Below are 12,923 nucleotides of genomic sequence, written 5' to 3'. Positions count from 1 at the left end.
ATGGTTTAATTTTTTTAAATCAGTATCTACAAGTATGTCCTGTGTGGTGAAGAACAATAATGCGTGCACCAGCAGCTTTTGACAGAGCTGCCAGGCATGCTGAGCCACTGTCCAGGCCACTGACTGTCTGTATTCTGGTGGCCCCAATACTGGAAAAAAAAGACCCAAAGTGTGTGCATCCTGACTACAGCCAGTTTTCTGCAGCAGAGCTTTGGGATGAAAGGGAGAACGCAGTTCTCCACAAGAACATATAGTAAGAGCATTAACTACGTCGTCTTTGCCAGTTGATGCAACCCTCAGTTTACTAAACAGGGAGGTGAAAGCTGGCAAGATGCTATTGCTTTGATAGAGGCTGTAATCTTTTGAAATTATATCTCAATTAATGGCTTGAAAAATATATCAGGATAAATTATGTTCTTTAAATTTCTAATCACAGAGTAGACAATGAATTCAGGTTATTGAATTGAATGAATTCAATTATCTTAGTTGTTGCAGTACTCACAAAACAAAGAAGGGTATCAACTGTTTCCATTTTTAAAATTATCTTTTTATCATTTGTGCCTTCTGTGAGCAATTTTTCATATGTCTGCATATCTTATTTTTGTAATTACAATGTCCTAGGATTAGGGTTTCCATTTCTTCTTTTGCAAAAGATCTCAAGACTCCAATCTGTTAAATGAATTTGGAGATCAAATTTAAAGGAGTTTCTTGTGTAGTCAGTTCCTATTCAAGGTGTTCAGAAAATAAACTCATGAAATGGATTCCTAGTGATTTTCTAAATATTTATCAAATAAGCAACCATTTCCTGTAGAAAGATGAGACAGATATTCATTTATTATAATACGTGTGAAGTCAGACAGCAGAGCAAAGCCTTTGCTTCTAAGGGTTGGGCACAAGGGTCATCTGAGGCTGGCAGAACTGTCAGCTTCTTACAACACAATCGGTGTGGCCGGGGTCCCCGCTAGTGAGTAGTGTGTCTTAGGATCTGAGACATAGTGCTATTCATTGTTAAGATGACATTAGCCAAATTCCTAGCAGAGGAGGCTGGACCATGAGAGAGGTTTACATTAGTATGTTTCAGGTCTCAGTTTAGTGACACTGCAAGGACTTTTTGTCTTGGACTAAGGGCAAAGTCTTCATAAACTAAAAAGGACGAAGCTAATGGTTAAATTTTCCATTTGTATTTTATTTTCCAGAATACCACTTTCATAGTTATTTTTAAAAGATTTAAAGATCACTTTACTTTGTGCAGAAAATAATAACTGTATCTTATATTTAAGAAGCATACTTTGCATTTTCTAGATGTAAATGCTGCATTAGATAACCTTATTAGAACAGATAGTAGCTATGTGGCTTAAATTTTCTGTAATTTTACTGAACTTCTGGTCTGTTTATAGTATAATTTCCTGAGAAAGGTATATAAAATTAACCCATAACAATAAAAATCAACTCATCTTTGTATTTCTGTTAAGTTTTGTTTTATATATTTTGAAACAAATTATTGGTGAATGTGTTTAGCATTATTATATTTTCTTGAATTGGCCATTTGTGATCATGATTTAGTGAGTCTTCATATGCAGGAATGCTTACTGCATTAAAACCCATTTGATGTAGCCAAGGCCGAGTTATCAGGCTGGTACACTGTAAGAATAAGCATTCATCATTATCCCCAAAGAATAAGCAAAGTAAATGTGTGTGTATCACATGTACTTTTATCTTAAATATATTTCCAAGATCATCTATATTTTTTCTTGTATATGTATGATTTGTAAAAGCTTTTATGGTAACTATTTTTTAAAATAAGATCCTTTAGAAAAGACTCTCTGGGCGGCTGGAGAGATGGCTCAGTGGTTAAGAGCACTGACTGCTCTTCCAGAGGTCCTGAGTTCAATTCCCAGTAACCACATAGTGGCTCACAACCATCTGTAATGGGATCCGATGCCCTCTTCTGGTGTGTCTGAGAGCAACAGTGTACTCACATACATGAAATAAATAAATAAATCTTTAAAAAAAAAGACTCTCTGTTTTCAAGATCATGCGCACATGTGCATGTCTGTCTGTGGCATGTATAAATGATGTGCACAGAGCCTGTTCCAAGCAGCCCTTCTGGAGCTGAAGTTAAGCCTGGGTAAGCCCCTTGGCAAAGCTGCTGGGAACTGAGCCTGGGTCCCTGGAAGGCCAGCACACTCTTTACTCTGAGCCAACTCTACAGCCCCCAGAACGTCTTTTTTTTTTCTTTTTAAATTTTAAGTCTCAAATTTACATCTTAAAAGCTATAGGAAAGTACAAGTAGAGAAACCTTTGACACACCTGTACACTAAAGAAATTTTGTTTTGCTTGATGTTGATAACTTTAGCTCACTTCATATTGTGAAAGTAGTCAAACAAAAGGAAAGTCTTGTATCAACAAGATTTTATAAACAATTATGCTATCAAATGCGAAGGCTTTCAAATTTGCCCAAAGATCTGCCTCAGCACCTGGATCTCCTTCCAGGTCCTCCTCTAATTGGCCAACAGCATGAGGGATAATAAACAAAACAACACAAAACAACTCACTTTAACATGTAAAGAAATGTTGCTGCAGGGGAATGACACTCAAACCCTTGACTGCCCACAATTTCCTCATAAATCCAACATAGTTTAAAAAGAAGGAAGGATGGACAAAAACATACAATTCAAACACAAACAGTTACATGGAGTATCTATAACAACTGTAAAGCAGACAGTGGAGATAAAAGAGCCACTGCAGGAGAGGTGACGGACTGCTTTCTGCACTCTCACTCCTGCCTTTGGACTGAGGCCTCTAGAGTAGGAGCAGGTGAACCTTTGTTTCTCTCTGGCACTTATCACAGTGAAGACAAGCTAACACAGGCATGGATGACACAAAGCAGTGAGGACACAAGAGCACTCGGAAACACTGTCTTTACTGTCAACACTTCTCAACAGTGAAGAGAACATGTGTTTCTCAGGTATACACGGGATGTTTACCAAGGGGGAAAATACCATGATATATAACCAAGCTTCAAGACATTCATGAGGAGTAAGGTAAGTTCTGTGCCTATAATAGACTTAAGTTAGCCCTTCCTTAGTTGGAAATGGCAAAGATACAGGCAGAAACAGATGCACAAAAAGAAAGACATGCTGTGGGTCTCTGGGAAGGCTATAGGCATGAAGAGAGAAAAGCATTTAGGGCATCCAGTGACTCACGTAAGAAAACTCTGGGGATGAGGTGTACAAAATCCACCATGCTAGAAAAAGAGACAGAACAATCATAAGAGAGACTTCAGTGTGCCTGTCAATATCACCAAGACATTACACAGGACTTAAAAAATGGGGATGAGACAATTCCAAAGAAACGTTTAGTTTAGGGTAGAAAGTAAAGGAGTCTTATAGATCAGGATATAAGCCTACAAGTAACCACAAACTTATGGATAAAGACAGAAGAATGAAGAAGGCAAGTAAAAAAAAAAACAACAGCAAAAAGAAGGGCAATACTTTAAGATTGCCTAGTGAGATCTGGCAACCCTGAACAGCTTTACAGTTCAGATTTCTAAAGTTCATGATACTTGAGATGTACATCTGTCCAAAGAACACTCTGCCCTGGGAAACAAGAAAAAAGGGGCATTAAATCAGAAGTAATCTTATTTATTGTTGTTAGAAACATGAAGGAAACAGGCTATTGTGATCAAGTAAAAATAATTCATTCTGCCTGGAGGAAAGATATCTGCAGAATTTTATCTTGCTTGTGTGTGTGGGCATGTGAGTATGTACACATGCATGTGTGAGTGTATATGCACTCGTGTGTGTGTGTGTGTGTGTGTGTGTGTGTGTGTGTGTGTTAGAAAGGGTAAGTAGAGGACTAGCCTTACAGGGCTTTGGTAGGACTTGGTCTGTAGGCACAAGCAGATTTTCTAAGAAAAGTGACATGCTCTGGTCCTTTTAAGTACAGCACAGGAAAGATAATGGGCAGAAATGAGGGAGGAATGGTTACTGAAGGGACCCCAGCAACAGTCCTGAGAAGAAAAGGTAGCCAATGTAATTCCTGAATTTGTTTGTTTGTTTGTTCGTTCATTCATTCATTCATTCACTTTACAACTCAATATTAGCCCTTCCTCTCCTCCCAGTACCTCTCATACAAGTCCTCCCCTATCCAACCTTCCCCTTCTCTTTTGAGGATAATCTCCCCCATTGGTGTCATACCCCCAACAACCCCTACCTCCCACAGTTCTTCACAGATCTTGAAAGAACAATTCTCAAAAAGAACTATACAAAGAACCAACAAAAGTAGGAACTGATTCTTTGAGAAAATCAACAAGATGGATAAACCCTTAGCCAGACTAACCAGAGCACACAGACACAGTATCCAAATTAACAAAATCAGAAACGAAAATGGAGACATAACAACAGAAACTGAAAAAATTTAAAAAATTAACAGATCTTACTACAAAAGCCTATACTTAACAAAACTTGAAAATCTCGATGAAATGGATGATTTTCTAGACAGATATCAAGTACCACAATTAAATCAGGATCAGATAAACCATCTAAACAGCCCCATAATCCCTAAGGAAATAGAAGCAGTCATTAAAAGCCTCCCAACCAAAAAATCCCAAGGACCAGATAGGTTTAGTGCAGAATTCTATCAGACCTTCAAAGAAGACCAAATACCAATACTTCTCAAAGTATATCATAAAATAGAAACAGAAGGAACACTACCTAAAACATTTTATGAAACCACAGTTAAACTAATACCTAAGTCATACACAGACCCAACAAAGAGAACTCTAGATCATGAATATCAATGCAAAAATATTCAATAAAATTCTTGCAAACTGAATCCAAGAACACATCAGAATGATCATTCACCATGATAAAAGCAGGCTTTGTCCCAGGAATTCAGGGATGGTTCAATATATGGAAATCCATCAATGTAATCCACTATATAAACAAACTCAAAGAAAAAATACCCACATGATCATATCATTAGATACTGAAAAAGCCTTTGACAAAATACAACACTCTTTCTTGCTAAAAGTCTTGGAGAGAATAGGATTTCAAGGTCTATACCTAAACATAGTAAAAGCAATATACAGCAAACCAGTAGCCAACATCAAACTAAATGGAGAGAAACTTGAAGCAAGCCCAAAAAAATCAGGGTCAATACAAGGATGCCCACTCCTCTCTCCCTATCTATTCAGTATAGTACTTGAAGTTCTAGCCAGAGTAATTAGACAACAAAAGATCAAAAGGATATAAATTGGGGTGGAGAAAGTCAAGATATCACTATTTGCAGATGATATGATAGTATACATAAGCAACTTCAGAAATCCTACCAGAGAGACCATACAGGTGATAAAAAAAACTTCAGCAAAGTGGCTGGATATAAAATTAACTCAAATAAATTAGTAGCCTTCCTCTATTCAAAGGATAAACAGGCTGAGAAACAAATTAGAGAAACGATACCCCTCACAATAGTCACAAATAACATAAAATACCCCAGTGTGACTCTAACCAAGAAGTGAAAGATCTGTATGACAAGAACTTCAAGTCTCTGAAGAAAGAAATTGAAGAAGACTTCAGAAGATAGAACAATCTCCCATTCTCAGCAGGATTAACATAGTGAAAATGGCCATCTTACCTAAAGCAATCTACAGACTCAATGCAATCCCCATCAAAATTCCAACTCAATTCTTCACAGATAGAAAGAACAATTCTCAAATTTATCTGGAATAACAAAAAACCCAGAATATCAAAAAACATTCTCAACATTAAAAGAACTTCTGGGGGAATCACCATCCCTGACCTCAAGTTATAATACAGAGGAATAGTGATATAAAACCACATAATATTGGTACAGAGACAGACAGGTAGATCCCTGCAATAGAATTCAAGACCCAGAAATGAATGCTTACACCCATGGTCACTTGATCTTTGACAAAGGAGCCAAAACCATCCAGTGGAAAAAAGATAGCATTTTCAACTAATGGTGCAGGTTCAACTGGCGGTCAGCATGTAGAACAATGCAAATTTACCCATTCTTAGCTCCTTGTATAAAGTTCAAGTCCAAGTAGATCAAGGACTTCCACATAAAACCAGATACAATGAATCTAGTAGAAGAGAAAGTGGGAAAGGACCTTGAACACATTAGTACAGGGGAAATTTTCCTGAACAAAACACCAATGGCTTATGCTCTAAGATCAAGAATTGACAAATGGAATCTCACAAAATTGAAAAGCTTCTGTAAGGCAAAGGACACTGTCAAAAGGGACAAAATGGCAATCCACAGATTGGGAAACCCTACATCTGACCGAGGGAGAATTCTCAAAATATACAAAGAACTCAAGAAGTTAGAAGTTAGAAGTTTCCAGAGAATCAAATAACCCTATTAAAAAAGGGGCAACAGAGTTAAACAAAGAATTCTTAACTGAGGAATATTGAACGGCTGAGAAGTACCTAAAGAAATGTTCAACATCCTTCGACATCAGGGAAATTCAAATCAAAATAACCCTGAGATTCCACTTCACATCAGTCAGAATGGTTAAGATAAGAAACTCAGGTGACGACAGATGCTGGCAAGGATGTGTTGAAAGAGGAACACTCCTCCATTGTTGGTGGGATTGCAAGCTGGTACAACCACTCTGGAAATCAGCCTGGAGGTTCCTCAGAAAATTGGTCATTGCACTACCTGAGGACCCAGCTATACCATTCCTGGGCATATAACCAAAAGATGCTCCAACATACAACAAGAAACATGCTCTACTATGGTCATAGCAGCATTATTTATAATAGCCAGAAGCTGGAAGGAACCCTGATGTCCTTTAACAGAGGAATGGATATAGAAAATGTGGTAATTTACACAATGGAGTACTACTTAACTATTAAACTATTAAAGGACTTCATGAAATTCACAGGCAAATGGATAGAACTTGAAAATATCATCTTGAGTGAGGTAACCCAGTCACAAAAGAAGACACATGGTATGTAATCATAGATAAGTGGATATTAGCCAAAAAGAGGCACAAGACAACTCACAGACCATATGAAACTTAAGAAGAAAGAAGATCATAACAAAGTGAAGATCCTACAGTAGTACTCAGTAGGGGAAAGAGAATAATCTCTGGGAAGTTGAGGGAGAGAGACATCTGGAGGGAAAGAGGAAGGGGAGGAAGAAGGGGAGCCAGTTCCGATATGGGAGGAAATTGGGGAGAAGTTAAGGGTCAGGAATTTGAAAGTAGATGTGTAGCATTGGGGAGGGACACAGGGGGTAGTCACTAGAAAGTCCCAGATGCCAAGGACTGAAGAGGTTCCCAGGACCCAACAGGGAGGACTTCAGTCAAAATACCCAACAAAGGGGAGATAGAACCTGTAGAGACCATGTCCAGTGGATAGGTATGGCCCCCAGTTAAGGGATGGGTCCACCCACCCAACTCAAAGATATTAATCTAAAATTCCTCCTGTCAAAAGGAAATGCAGGGACAAAGAGTAGAGCAGAAACTGAAGGAAAGGCCATCCAGAGACTGTCCCACCTAGGGATCCATTCCATCTGCCGACACCAAATCCAAACACCATTGCTGATGCCAAGAAGTGCTTACTGACAGGAGCCCCATATAGCTAGCCCCTAAGAGGCTCTGCTAGAGCTGGACCAATACAGACACAGATGTACACAGACAAATGTTGGACTGAGTGTGTGGACCCCAATGGAGAAGTTAGGGCCAGGACTGAAGGAGCTGAAGGGGTTTGCAACCCCATAGGAAGAATAATAATATCAACCAACCAAACCCCACAAAGCTCCCAGGGACTAAACCACCAACCTAAGAGTACATAGGGGGTACCCATGGCTCCAGCTGGATATGTAGCACAGGAATGCCTTATCTGGCATCACTGGGAGGGGAGCCCCTTGGTCCTCTGGAGGCTTGAGGAGTACCCTCATAGAAGCAGGGAGGAGGGAGGAGGGGATAGGGGGTTTGTGGAGGGGAAACAGGGAAGGGGGATAACATTTGAAATGTAAATAAATAAAATAAACAATAAAAAATAGAAAAAATAAAGCCAGATACACTAAATCTAATAGAAGAGAAAATAGGGAATAGCTTTGAACTCATTGGTACAGGAGACAATTTCCTGAACAGAACTCTAATGGCTCAAGCACTAAGGACAAGAGTTAATAAATGGGACCTCATGAAACCTCAAAGCTTCTGTAAGTCAAAGGACACCATCAATAGGATAAAATTACAGCCTACAGATTTGGAAAAGATCTTTCCTAAGCCTACATCTGACAAGGCTAATATTCAAAATATATAAAGAACTCAAGACAGACACCAACAATCAAGATAACCCAATTAAAAATGAGGTACGTAGCAAAACAGAGAATTCTCAACAGAGGAATCTCAAATAACCAAGAAGCACCTAAAGAAATGTTCAAAATCTTTAGTTATCAGGAAAATAGAAATCAAAACAACTCTGAGATTCTACCTTATACCCATCAGAATGGCTAAGATAAAAAACCTCACAGGACAGCACATGCTAGTGAGGTTGTAGAGCTGGTGGGAGCTGCAAACTTGTACAACCACTCTGGAAATCAATTTATCAGTTTCTCAGAAGATTGGGAATAGTTCTATCTTAAGACCCAAGTAGACAACCTCCAGATACCATGAGGGATTATTTAGTCTCTGGACAAGCCTTTGAAGGAACAGTATTGATGAAGTTAATTAAGCTGGGAAGACACACACTTAAGTGGACAGTATCATTCTTTGGGTTTGCATCCTCAACTGTATAAAAAAGGAGGTTAGCTAAGCACAAACACTCATTGCCTTTTGTTTCCTGACTGTAGTTGTGATGTGACCACCTGCCTTCAGCTCCTGCTGCCCCGATAGCCTCCATGATGCACTTTGCCCTTGAGCTATAAACTAAAATAAACCCTTTCTCCTCTGAGTTGCTTTTGTCAGGGAATTTTATCACAGTGATCGGAAAATAAATTAAGACAGCTGGGCAGTCAGAAAGCCTCAGTAGGAGAGAGATACCTTGAGAGAAGAGCAACACTGTAGTCTTTGGAGGTACGCAGGCTTGATCAAAGACATCCATTTCCCCATCTTTTACCAAGGTGGGAGGAAGGCCCTTCTTGCAATGAGTCAAATGGGTTGGGGCAGGTAGGTAGCTGGGCACTTGGGTTTAGAGATAAAAGGAACCAGGAGAAGACAAAAAGGATGTGACTATAGGTACCCAGGTGGATATTCTGTTAAGATCCCTGCTTAGTCATGGATAAAATCTAAATTCTAATTTCCATAAAGCACCAAAAATAAGTAGATTTAGATTTCTTCACTTATTTTTCTTATTCATTCATTCATTCATTCATTCATTCATTCATTCATTCATTCTTCACTCATTCGTCTTTTCTCTGTCATTTTTCACAAACTGAAAACATTTTTCACAAAACTGCAACTATCAGCCATGTGATTCCAGAACTCTTTCATCACTCCAAAAAGAAGCCTTAGTTCATTAGCGGCTGTTCCCCTCTCCTGCTCATTCACTTCTAAGGCCTGCCATGTTCAATGACAGAGCAAACATTAGAGAATTCAAATTATAAAACAAGATGCCGTAGAATTGTGGGGTTCCAGAAACAACTGAAGCTAAAGGCCCTGCCTGACAGTTTGCTAAAGGACTCATCACCTGACAGTTTGGTCTTTGACACTTATGAAAAAGCAGTGACTGAGCAGAATGGGTGCATATTATCCAGATCCCGATTCTTCCAGTAAAAATGGACTTTTCTAGGAGAACTTGCAAGCCACAGGGAGCCATCCACCCCAGACCTCACAGAGGCAGGAAGACTTTATGACATGGTAAATGGACTCACAGTTCCTTAGCTGAGATCTTGTGATTCAGAAGAAAAGTGATAGCTCTTGTTTAGAAAGATTTTTCACGTGAGACACTGTACTTGTGCTGCAGGGCACTGGGGAGCATTTACAGGACTAACAAATGGAAAACCTCAGAGAGATAACAGTATTTCTGATTGTTTTAGGGGAGGATTTCCTAAGAGTCACACAGTCTTATGACAGAACAGGTTGCCTTTAAAGTAACAAGTTCAAATGCAATCTGGATATTCAATAAAGTGAATGCCACAAGAGTTATTAAGAAACCAGAGGGTGAGCTTACAACTGTGGTATTCCCAGACTAATGTGAGGTCATCCATGAGGTGTGTTGCAAGCAATCTGTTACAATCATAAAATACTGAACTGGGATTTACTGTCTTTAGATTCTGGGATATCATTACAATACCACTTTTTAATTAAATATTTTCTTAAGAAAAGTGGAAGAACCCACATTGCTGGAGAGTGCTCCTTCCCCTTCGGTGTGTTTGGGGCTAAAGGGAAGAATCCCAGAACAGAGGCATGGTAGAAGCTCTGCTTTGGAAGGGAGGTGGGGATATACTTTCTCCTCCTTTCAGTTAATTTTAACACTTTACACAATTGGTTGTTTGTATCTTGCACCTGATAGGAAAGACCTGAGTATACCCTGCAACTATATGAAAGGAAGTGTGAGCACTGGAAGGATCTGTCTGTCCATAGAGGTGATTTTTCACATAATAGCCATTCAGATGATTTCTGTGAGACCAAAGAAAAACATACCTTTTATATAGTATTTTATTTAAACAAACACAGATTATGTAAATATGTCCAGAAAACATTATTTGCTTTTTAAAACAGTAAATATTTTCCTCTAAGTAGGAACTGACATGAACTGGTAACTAATGGAACCTGAACTTAGCCAACACCATTCCAATCCAAACTGGGCTTGCCCATTTGCTTTTCATCTCCCTGGATAAATGATCCTGGCAGAACCAGCTGTCCCAATGGCCAACTGTGGAAGTGCCACCATAAAAATGCTTGACTGACTACCTCGGCCTTTCCCAAGACTTCCCTGGTTTCTTCCTTTTGCTGCTGCCCCGCCAAATGCACAGATGTCAACTGTCTCTCTGGAATGCAAGCACATAGAAGGCTCTGACCCCCTGGTGCAATGGTGACTACTGGGCAGCTTGGGATTTCTGGCACCTCATAACATTTTACTTTCATTATAAAGCTACTATTACCACATTATAAGATTTGGACAGTAGAGCAGAGAGGAAAGTGGCCTGTGATCCCATCCATTCTAGGAGGCTCACTCTCTGTACTGGGTATGCCACTTGTCCTCCCTTGGGGCTCTCTTGCTATAGTTTTAGGACATCATCTACTCTATCTATCTATCTATCTATCTATCTATCTATCTATCTATCTATCTATCTATCTATCTATCTGTTCTTTTGTCCTTTAAAAATAGGTTAGCAGTGATTCATATAAATGCATATCATGAGACAGGCAACTCCATGTGGCAACCTGTCCAAAACCAGCATGTCCTCCTGACTTTCCAATTTCTACCTATGGATAGTTACCCCCACCCCCATCCAGGATGAACCACCTCTGTCTTCCTTTTCCCTTCTGCCACCTGTTTCCACACATTCTTTTTCTCCTCAACTCTGTTACCTCACCCTTCATAGACCTTGTTCATAATCTCCAGTCCAGGTCTGCCTGCCTACACTTGTGGAGTTTCTCTGGCATTTTCCTGGCCGACTTCTCCTTTTCCTTTAGTCTTTTGAAAACTTATTTCCCCGCTGTGGCTGAGTTCCTACAGAACAATGTCTATGTGGTTTTCTATGGTCTGACAAGTAAAGAACATTTGCTGCTAATCTGCTTTCCTTGAGGTATTTTTTCCTTATCTTCTCCATGAAACCTTTGTCCACACACTTGCATACTAGATATAACGTGGCTGTGCTGAGTGAGTGAGAAGGTCGTATGCTAGCTCCCTGCTCTCCTGCAAATCCATGAGTTTGAGGCTAGCAGAGATAGAGAAACAGGTATTAGACTTCTGTCATAAACAACTTAAAACTAGAAAGAATAAACAGAGCAGCTGTTCTCAACCACTAACAGAAAGGAGCTGAAACTCCCAGGGAAGGAAGGCCCAGCATCACCAGGCCTCTGCCTGGGACACTGCTCATTTTGGTGTTTTGGAGAGTAGGATCTGCAGAGAGAACAGACTTGCTCAGAATGTAAGGCGTTAGGCCAAAGTCTGCTCTTGTAAATAGGCTGCTCTAATTTGAGATTATGGAAACATATACTGAGAGCACTGTGTGGAGGGTTGCCCAGCACACATGAGTCTTATTCACAGGATTATTTGGGGGGAGTGGTTGGGGGTGGAGAGAGCATCTACTAAAAGAAGCTAAGCAGTTTTAGGCAGCATGTTCTGTCTCTTAGTTTATGTCTGCTAATCTTCACTATTTATTGCAACAGAGAAGGAAATGCAGAGGCTTGTACCAGAGGAAGATGAGGGCTGAATACTTTGAAGGTGGGCCATTAATGCTCTGTGCCAGACTAAAATAAAAAGATGTGTATACCTCACTGGTAAATCATTAGAGCCATGTTAGTCTAAAGTAATCTTCCAGAATAATTAATGTCACAGTAGTAACCAAGGCACCCCTTAAGAAAAGAGCCACACACACCTAGAAAATGTATCTGTGGGGATGGAGGAAACTGAGAGGATTTTTTTTCTCCTCACACCATCCACAGGTCCTCTGACAATCAGCTGCTGCTATTCTTTCTACTACAATTGTCCATGACTGTGACCCTGACTTTTCAAAGGCCCTTAACAGTCATCCATTCACAACTTTTTTTAAAAAAAGATTTATCTTATGTATGTTAGTACACTGTCATTGTCTTCAGACACACCAAAAGAGGGCATCATATCTCATTACAGATGATTGTGAGCCACCATGTGGTTGCTGGGAGTTGAATTCAGGACCTCTAGGAAGAGCAGTCAGTGCTCTTAACCACTGAACCATCTCTTTAGCCCTTACAATCTTTTTAATAGACAAAGAGCTAGAGGGAATAGAGAGGCTTCTGC

At 39.7% G+C, this 12,923-nt stretch overlaps 1 protein-coding gene across 7 annotated transcripts in view; it reads right to left on the bottom strand.

Moving 5' to 3' along the window:
- The window catches only part of Dis3l2 (DIS3-like 3'-5' exoribonuclease 2), a 382,468-nt gene that overhangs the window by 114,556 nt on the left and 254,989 nt on the right, over positions 1 to 12,923 (bottom strand). The gene's annotated exons all lie outside the window — the stretch shown is intronic.

The sequence above is a fragment of the Rattus norvegicus genome, chromosome 9, assembly GCF_036323735.1.
Source record: "Rattus norvegicus strain BN/NHsdMcwi chromosome 9, GRCr8, whole genome shotgun sequence".
NCBI lineage: Eukaryota > Metazoa > Chordata > Mammalia > Rodentia > Muridae > Rattus > Rattus norvegicus.
The sequence above is the reverse complement of the archived record's forward strand: the minus strand, read 5'-3'. Positions and strand labels throughout refer to the sequence as shown.